At 43.2% G+C, this 9,207-nt stretch overlaps 1 pseudogene; it reads left to right on the top strand.

Moving 5' to 3' along the window:
* Window positions 1–653: 653 nt before the first annotated feature.
* LOC127234289 (60S ribosomal protein L18-like) lies at window positions 654–7,611 on the top strand (annotated as a pseudogene).
* Window positions 7,612–9,207: the final 1,596 nt, after the last annotated feature.

The raw sequence follows: 9,207 nt of genomic DNA, 5'->3' as shown, positions 1-9,207 counted from the left end.
GATGTAGATATCTTCTAGTCTGTCCTCCAGTGTGGACATGTGGCTTCCTGACTTTACTGCAGTCCTGGCATGTTAACCCTCAGCTAGCAGAGTGATCTTATGGTTTCTTTGGCATGGGGTATATAAAGAGCCTAAGGTATGCAGGGCTATTTCATCAAAACCTGCCCGGGCACCTTTGCAAGGCTATTAACTAGGTTTATTTTGGGCAGAAACAATTAAGTCCAGGCTATTATTTACAGCGAATACCAAGCAAAATAACCTCAAGTCCCTAGGTTTATTGACACTAACACTGAAGGGGTGTATGTGGCAATGTTGGGTGTGTTGGTGTGTGGCTGTGCTGATTGAAACCCTACTTGGCAGACACTGATGGTCTTACTGTAGCTATAGTAAATGTTCCTTGTAATGCATTTTCAACTACAAAAATTGCTTCAGAAAAGAGCATTTAGAAAACTAATTCTATTGAAACCAACCAAGTGTTGACACACTGCCTGCTGCACATTTGTTTAAGGGGGCTTGTTTTAAGTTATAAAAGTCTAATCCTGGAGGCAAAAATCACTAACTTCTCGGTCTAGTGACCAGGGGAACAGTGTGGTAGTTTGTGTGGCCTGCAGCTCCTCGTTAATCCTTCCCCTGACTCATGGGCTTCCTCGCCCATGAGGATTTCAAACCTGTTCTTAGCCCTGAGAACCAGCTCTGAAGCTGTCGCTTGTGCAGATTATTGCAGGACTTCGCAGCATCGTGTCCTGGGTGAGAGCACCATGGTCTGCACTTCAGAGCATTCTTTAACCTTACATGAATTGTGACTGAGTGATGTGTCTCACTAGGGGTTCAAAATGCTTGCAGTTTTTGGACAGTGCCATTTTACTATACCTTAAGTCTGGGAAGAAAAAAAGGTAGAAAACATTTACAACTTAGGAGAGAGACATAGCATGGAGTAAAAGCTGATTATTCTTCTCAAACTAGGCCACTGGCTCCCACAGGCAAACCTTCTATGCTTGTATCGCCTGCTGCAAGACAGCATAAAAGCGGGCACCTCTGGCATTCTGAATAGGCACAAGGGGAAGCCAAATGCACCAGTTAGTCAGGGGATGAAAGAATGTTCAAGAATGAAGGGAGTGGTCAGCACAGAAAGCCAGTCATGTCTGAACAAGATAAACCCTGCCAAAGCGAAAGCACCCAGCAGGCATTTATGGGGGTGGCTCTGTACCGCTAAGCTTCTTGACCCCAGTTAGTACTTAGGGGATCCCCCAAGAAATCATGTGAAAACAAGCTTTCTCATAGAGTGGGTGGAGGGACCCTTCCCCTCTCTTGTTCACTTGAATCTAAATGTGTGGATTTACTATGGCTATTTATATCAATGGTCATCTCTGGAACCACAATGGAGTGCTCTATGCCTGCTATACTGAGGGCATTGAACCATTCTTATGCCATCAGATAAAAAGAAAGATAAAAAGGAGAAGAAGAAGAAGAAGAAGAAGAAGAAGAAGAAGAAGAAGAAGAAGAAGAAGAAGAAATGAAATGCCATAAATAAGTATTTAAAGCAAATAATTATGTGGCATTTACTATGATCTGTATGTGTGTGTGTGTGTGTGTGTGTGTGTGTGTGTGTGAGAGAGAGAGAGAGAGAGAGAGAGAGAGAGAGAGAGATTGAAGAGCCAGCTCAAACCATCATGGAACTTGTAAATCCAGAATCTGTTGCGGTAAAAGGAAGGCTGACTCAGTAAAGTGGTGACTCCAGTCTGGAATAATCTACTGGGACCCATGCTATCCTTTCTTTCTCAGGGAAACTTTCAACATAGAAAAACTTTTGTTTGCCTGGAAGGGACCCATCCACATCAAGGAAGGCAGTTTGTTTCACTTAAGTTCACAGATTATGATTTTTAATCTCATTCAAAACAGAAGGCAAACATCTTTGACTAATGTTTGGGCACCACAGTCCAGTCAGACTCATGAAATTTAGCACCCACCCCCTCTGATAGGATACCATCCAGGCGTTCAAAATCACACATACCCAGCTTTCCATTCTGTGGATTCTGTGTATGTTTATCACATGTTCAACCCACATTCCAGGCCTTGCCTAGCAGCCAATTGATGATGTTTCTGGTGAGCAGCTCCGTTTTAAATTTATGAGCCTGTATGGCTGAGCTATACTACCATGAATTCAGTGTGTGTGTGTGTGTGTGTGTGTGTGTTCCAGCACACTGACCTGACAAATGAAACCATCTCAGATTTCCACTGAGGCAAAAAGGCAAATACTTGGGTTAATTGGTCCAGTCAGGTCTCGGTTGAGAGACATGTTTTCTCGGGCCATAGTTTAGGATTTCATGCTGATCTGGTTGACACAGTTCAGATCAGTTTGACCTACCACTGCAGTGGTTCTCCTTTGATCTGGAGGCTAGGTTGTAATTTGACCCATTCGGATGGCTTTTCTCTAACAGTCAAACAAGACACAGCCAAATCAACCCATTTATCTTAATGTGCTTTTTGCCTTCCTTTCTTTTCTTTCTTTTTTCCTTTCTGTCTCTCTTTCTTCCTTCTTTCCTTTCTTTTTTCTTCCCTCCTTCCTTTCTTCCTTCCTTCCTTTTGAAAGTGAGGCTTTGTCTACCTTTTGTCGAGGGGGGGAAAAAGAGGAATCTGTATATCTGATGAGCTTTGAAGTCCTATCTAGTGTTTAATGTTATTGTGCTCTGTTCTCACCATGGGCCAGCCAAATCCTATCTTAAAGGTTCATCAACTATTCAGTCACAGACACCATTCGGTATACTGTGTCCTCATCAAAGATTTGGCTTTACAAAATGCTACCTGGAAACCAAGTACTCTTAGCAGGTCTCCCTCCCTATACTGCCTCTGCTGTTTCAGACAGGGCTCCTGGGGAGAAACCTGTGAGTCCTGACGTTTGTCACTGCCCTTTGGCTACTCAACAGAACTTTTAACCTTGAAAAAATATCGGTTTCAATAATATGATTTTATGTGACAAAAGGAACACCGCAGCCTCCTTGGAAGTCTGGGCATGTCGGACTTGCTCTTTATAAACTCCCACGAGTTGGCAACGAATGTGTGAACAGATAAACTTCAGTTCTATCATTTCATGTGCCAGGAAGTTGAATCTTCCAGGATGCTCTTTGGATGGTTAATGCAGGCAAGAAGCCCAGCACAAAACCAACACAGAAACAGTATTTTGTTTGGGGGTTCAGGGGTTAGGAGGACATTCCTGAGAGGTGGCTGGCTCTGGAGTGCATTGCTTGGCAGGTAGGGAAAACTTGAGAAAGGGAAACATAACTGTGTTGAGTATAAGCCTGCATTTTCAGGGTCTCAGCAAGGTGGCTGCTCTTTGTAACCCGTGACCAAGGTGACTTTTATTCAGTCATCAGAAGCAACCACTCTCAAAATGAATTTTTGCTTTTATTCCTCGGTGAACAGTTCTGTTCAAGTAAATAATCTGCCTTTGCATTGTGTATTCTGAGGGAAGATCAGCTGTGGATTGTTGTTTTAACAAACTGGAAGTCTGCCAACATTCTCCATGCAGAGGATGAGGACGCCAAGGATAGCACGTGATCTCCTTTGGATTGGAGACAGAATTTAATGTTTTTGCCTCCCTTCCCTTTCCCCCTCTGGATTCCAGTCCTTTCTTTCCCTTGGTACACAGTCTCTTTTCATGGAAGTAACTTAAGCTATCTCAAACAGCATGAATTAATAAAGGAGAGCATTTTTAAAGGGGGGGGGATGGTGGTGTTGGAACATTTAAAATTCTTTCTGGAGTACTTAGTTTAAGAGTGTGGTGATTAATGAGTTTATGTTATCTACCAAAGAGCTTCTATCATGCTGAGGATGTGACAAGGGATTTATGGTCATGAAAACCCTGCAATCCATCCTAAGGATCTCAATCTATCAGCTCCACGTTCGTACCCAATGCACTAAATGACATAGCCATAGCTATGTGAAAGCAAGATCATTTTTAAGAGATTATGGACTGCCAAAAGTGAATATTCTTAAAATATAGGGCAGGAAACTCTTTCCTTTCCTACCCACTGCTCTAGCCAGTGTCCTGCTCCCTCTGGCAAGTGTCCACCACAAATATCAATCTCATCTTGGAAAGAAGAGAATAAAATTCTGCACAGATGACAACCACATGATTGGCCTGGTAGCACTCAGCGAATTTCCGGTCATTTTCTCAGAACCATGTTGTAGAAGATTGGCCAGGGATCCCACAGATCTTCACTGGGTGAATTTCTCATTGTATATGGCATCTCTGGAGGGGAAAAATCTCCTCTTACCTTGGGGAAAACTCACTCAGCTACACATACCAGGCAAGAAGACTCCCAATTGCTCAGTTAAAAGCCTAATTTATTCTCAGCAACAGAAAGGATAAATGCACAGTGTGAAAGCCACCCCTTCTACCAGGTTGTAACTGCTGTATCTGTGAGCCTTGATGAACACAGGCAGCTATGTTTTCAAAATGTACTCTTACTTTGCTTTCCAGAGCCCGGTCCACACAATCCAGGCACAATACACCCAGGTATCACATGGGTGTACATGAGTATTACAGGGAAGTGGTATTCAAAACGAGCCTTCTCGATGTGTTGAAGGGTGTTAATTAGCTTCCAGATGTGCTAAAGAAATTGGTGCCTTCAGACAGTAGACAACTGAACTTTGCCATTCATTTTTTTAAGTCATAATAATTAGATCACATGTGTAGGCACAAAAATCTCAACTTCCATCACACCCTGAAATACCCTGGTAAGTGAGGGGAAAAGAAGGAAGAAAAGTTAAACCTAGAAAAAGGGGAGTGGGAACAACTTTTTTTCATATCCTAAATGGAAATAATCATGTATTTTATAAGCCCTTCTGGCAGGATGGGGGCTGGAAAACCACTGGTCTTTCCATCATGTGACCCCCCCCCCTAGATTCTTGCTTTGTGGGGAGTTCATCCACATGTCAGGCATGTGGGCGCTTTTGTTTTAAGTGAATTCATTTTTTGGTGTGTGCCTTGGAAAGTAAGGAGGCTTGTGGTGACATATTCCACGGCAGGAAGCAGTTCGACGTCAGCGTGTGGACACTGGCCTGGTGTGTTCTGAGACAGCACAGGCTTGTTACTTTGCCACTGCCCTGCCGCTTTGGGATACTTCTGCCTTGGAGGGAGGCAAAGGATGGAGAAACACAGCTAACTAAAGGAATCCCACAGGCCACAGAAGGCGAGTGGTAACAAGCCAGTGTGTGTATTCTGTCTCAGAGTGTCAGGTTTGAAGGGGGTGGAGGAGGCTTGTTACTGCAACAAAAACTGTCTGTGCAGCAAATGGATTCTCCTCCCCCACCTCCCACAATGAACGCTGCAGAAAATGTCATCTATCGAAAAGCTCTTAAAGGCAGTCCCTGATGAGACTGGGGAGGGGGATGGGGGAGCTGTTATGACAACTGTGAGGTGGGAGGAGCTTCTGTCTACCTAGCTGTCTGTTAAACAGAGCATCATAGACCCTTTAGATTAATAGGGTCATACTGCGTTTGAACTCCTGTTGAGGCAACTCATTCTCTTTCTGTACCCCTCCCCTAAGATACCTCCAGAGTGCCCTCAGGCCTGGCCTGTAAGGTCAAAGTGACAGAGGGAGAAATGTCATTTCCTATTGATAATACCAGTCTTGCCCTTTTTTCTCGTGTCAGAGTTTCTGGCCTCGCTGGATTTGCCTGTGACCCAAAGTGATACATCATCTTCCGTACTCTCATAAGAGTGAAGCTAAGAAAACAGCAATGAGCCACTCCAGCTGGAAGCCCCTTGTTTGTAGTTCACACTAGATCAGATTTCAGTTTCAAAGAAATAGTAGAATGTCAATACAACTGTCTCTACCAAGTATTATGCTGTGGGTACTAAAATCCTATTGTTTGCTTGGTTTAGTTTGGTTGTTTCTTTTATCTCTGTGAGTGTATGTGAGTGGTGTGTGTGTGTGTGTGTGTGTGAGAGAGAGAGAGAGAGAGAGAGAGAGAGAGAGAGAGAGAGAGAGAGAGAGGTATACACATATCTGTGTGTTCGTGTCCTTGCCTATGCAAGGCCAGAGGAAGTTATCAGGAAGATAGTGGGTGTTTTGTTCTATTTGTCTCTTCTTTAGTTTTGGAGGCAGGGTCTGTTGAAGACCTTAAAGTTCACTGTTTTGACTAGTGAATATGGCTAGCAGGCTCCTTAGCATCTGCCAGTGTCTACTCTCCAGCACTAGGATCACAGGTGCATGCAGCCATGGCTGGCTTTTGCATGGGCTGTGACTTTTTAAACACAAGCTCCCTTGCTTGCATTCCAAGTGCTCTTATCTACTGAGCTATCTCCCCAGTCCAGTTTTTCCTACCTTGGCAAGAAAGTCCTGAAAGTTTTTGCTGTCTTTTCGAGGAAAATCTTTTCTTATTCCTATCACCATAAAGCGGGAAACCACTTACATTTGTTACATAATCTTCAGAAAGAAATAGAAACTCTGTAAGAAAATCATCCTTAACAGCAAAGATCCCATATGACAAAGAATGGAAAGAGTATCTCACAGAAAAACCGCTAATAAATGTTTGCTCCTGGAAGGACTACCAAGAGCAGAAACTGACCAAACCATGCAAACAAGAGGAAAGGACTTTAGCTGTCCCAGTCAGTAATTGGAGGCTTGTCATCACCCACATGGAACATTCTCTCCAAATAACAGTAAGGCTAGGATTCTCAAGTCCAGCCCTAATGCTCCAACCAGCTATGGAGGTGCCTTGGGGGGAATGACAATTACTTTTTTATTGTAATTTTTACATTTTGGTGTGTGTGTGTGTGTGTGTGTGTGTGTGTGTGTGTGTGTGTGCCTTAATTACCTATCTGTGGGCATTTCCTAAATTTGGCACCCAATACCAGCATCTGGGTGGCCTAACTCACTTCATCTTGGCCTCCTAATTGTGGAGGAAAGGAAAACAAAATAGCAAATGGATCTACTGTCAGGAAATGTCAACCCTCTGAAAAATATAGGATATTATCTGAAGTTCAGAGGTAAGATGCAGGAATAGGCTTTTCTGATCTGGCCGAGCAGGAGGCACCAACCATCATGACGTTCGACATAACAAGGACCGAAAGCTTCGGCACAAGGAGCCCAAGCGCCTGGAAATCTACTTGAGGCTGCTAGTCAAGCTGTACAGGTTTCTGGCCAGAAGAACCAACTCCACCTTCAATCAGGTTGTGCTGAAAAGGGTTTTTTATGAGTCGCACTAACTGGCCACCTCTCTCCCTGTCCCGGATGATCCGAAAGTAGAAGCTTCCTGGACCAGAGAACCAGACAGCTGTGGTTGTGGGGACAGTCACAGATGATGTGGGAATTCTCAAAGTATCCAAGCTGAAGGTGTGTGCACTGAGGGTGAGCAGCTGGCCCGAAGTCGCATGCTGAAGGCTGGGGGTAAGATCCTCACCTTTGACCAGCTAGCCCTGGAGTCTCCCAAAGGCCATGGCACTGTGCTCTTGTCAGGTCCTCAGAAGGGCTGAGTGGTGTACCAGCATTTTGGCAAGGCCCCAGGAACCCCGCACAGCCATACCAAACCATATGTCCATTCCAAGGGCCGGAAGTTTGAATGTGCCAGAGGCAGAAGGGCCAGCCATGGCTACAAAAACTAACCCTGGATTTGTTATTAAAGAAAGCTTTGAATGAAAAAAAAAAAAAAAAAGGATGCAGGAATAGAAATAGAGAGGAGCAGTGCTGCTGAGTGCAATGCAGTTAACAAGTGATAGAACTAAAAATTAAAGCAGCAATTGGGGTATAATTTCCCCCAAATGAAGCAGATTGGGTGGATGCCTTAGTCACCTTTCCATCACTGTAACTAAACGCCTGAGGTATCAATTAAGAAGGATAAAGGTTTACTTTTGATTTTGGCTGATGATGATTTTAGTCCATACTAACTCGACCTTATTACCTTTATATCAGTGGCTAAGTAGTACATCATAGTAGCAACAAGCGGTCTATCTACATCATTATAGCTAGCAAGCAGGAAAAGAGGAAGAGGAGGAAGAGGACACAGGATCATCCAATAGCCCCTTTGAGGGCATGTTTCAGCAGATCTAATGACTTTTCACTAGGCCCCATGTACCAAAGGTTCTACCACCTCCCAATACCACAGCAGGCTAGTGAGTAAGTATCCTAATTCGGGCCTTTAGGGGTCATTTACCCACACCATAGTAATGCATGAAGGCAAACCTCACATTCTCACCCTTCCCCCCTACCCCCTGCAAAGAGTTCTGTAAGCATGGAGGTGCAAGCATGGAGAGCAGCTACTCAGTGGATGAAAGTAGACAGTCTGAAAAAGACGAGCTACGAAGGGAACAAAAGGTTAAACAATGCTGTGTTATACAATATGCTGAAATAGGAGGAAAAGCAGACAGCCCTGAACATGAATGAAAAAGACACACAGATAAGATGTGAGCCTTGTGCAATGGGAGGTGCCCAGGGGACTTAGAAATGAAATCAGTAGCACAGCATGGGTTGGAAGCACCTTTCTCTAGAGACTCCTGGGTCAGAATCCCAGATCTACTGTAGAAAAGGCTTACAGTCACATGGCTTCCCTGTGTTCTAGTTTATATAATACATAATAACAATACGTATATTCTACAATATACTGTGTGTATTTTATAAAATACAAAATAGTATATAAAGTATATTGTATGTTATACACACTCTCTCACACACACATATATGAAATGGCAATATGCCCCACTTATATGATTAAGTTAACTTTTGTAAAATATTAAGATTGTTTTCACATGGTTAGTGTAAATGTTGTTTGATGCTTACTAATAGAGTGTTATACTGCTATAGCTGAAAGAATACCAAGAAAACATAGGGGATGCAAAATTAACTAAAATTCATAATAGCAGAGATACACTTTAGGGCAGATGAGGTGGCTCAATGGGTAAAAAGTGCTTGCTGCACAAATCCGATGACCTGAGTTCAAACCCTGGAAGCCACGGTGAAAGGAGAGAATGAACTCCCGAAAGTTGGTCTGTGACCAGCCATGGCACACTCACACAAACATTTTATACACACATACACATGCACACACCTATACATGCATATGTATGTGAAAATAATAATAAAAATAAATAAATTTCAAGTTTTAATTTAACAGTATGCTTTAAATGCAGAGTCACTTAGCTAACCCTGAGCATCTAAAGTTTAACACCAGGAAGGAAAGGATCTTACAAGTTAATTTTAGCTTAAT

This window comes from Phodopus roborovskii, unplaced genomic scaffold (genome assembly GCF_943737965.1).
Source record: "Phodopus roborovskii unplaced genomic scaffold, PHOROB, whole genome shotgun sequence".
NCBI lineage: Eukaryota > Metazoa > Chordata > Mammalia > Rodentia > Cricetidae > Phodopus > Phodopus roborovskii.
Note: the sequence above shows the minus strand (reverse complement) of the source record. Positions and strands in the feature narration are given on the sequence as shown.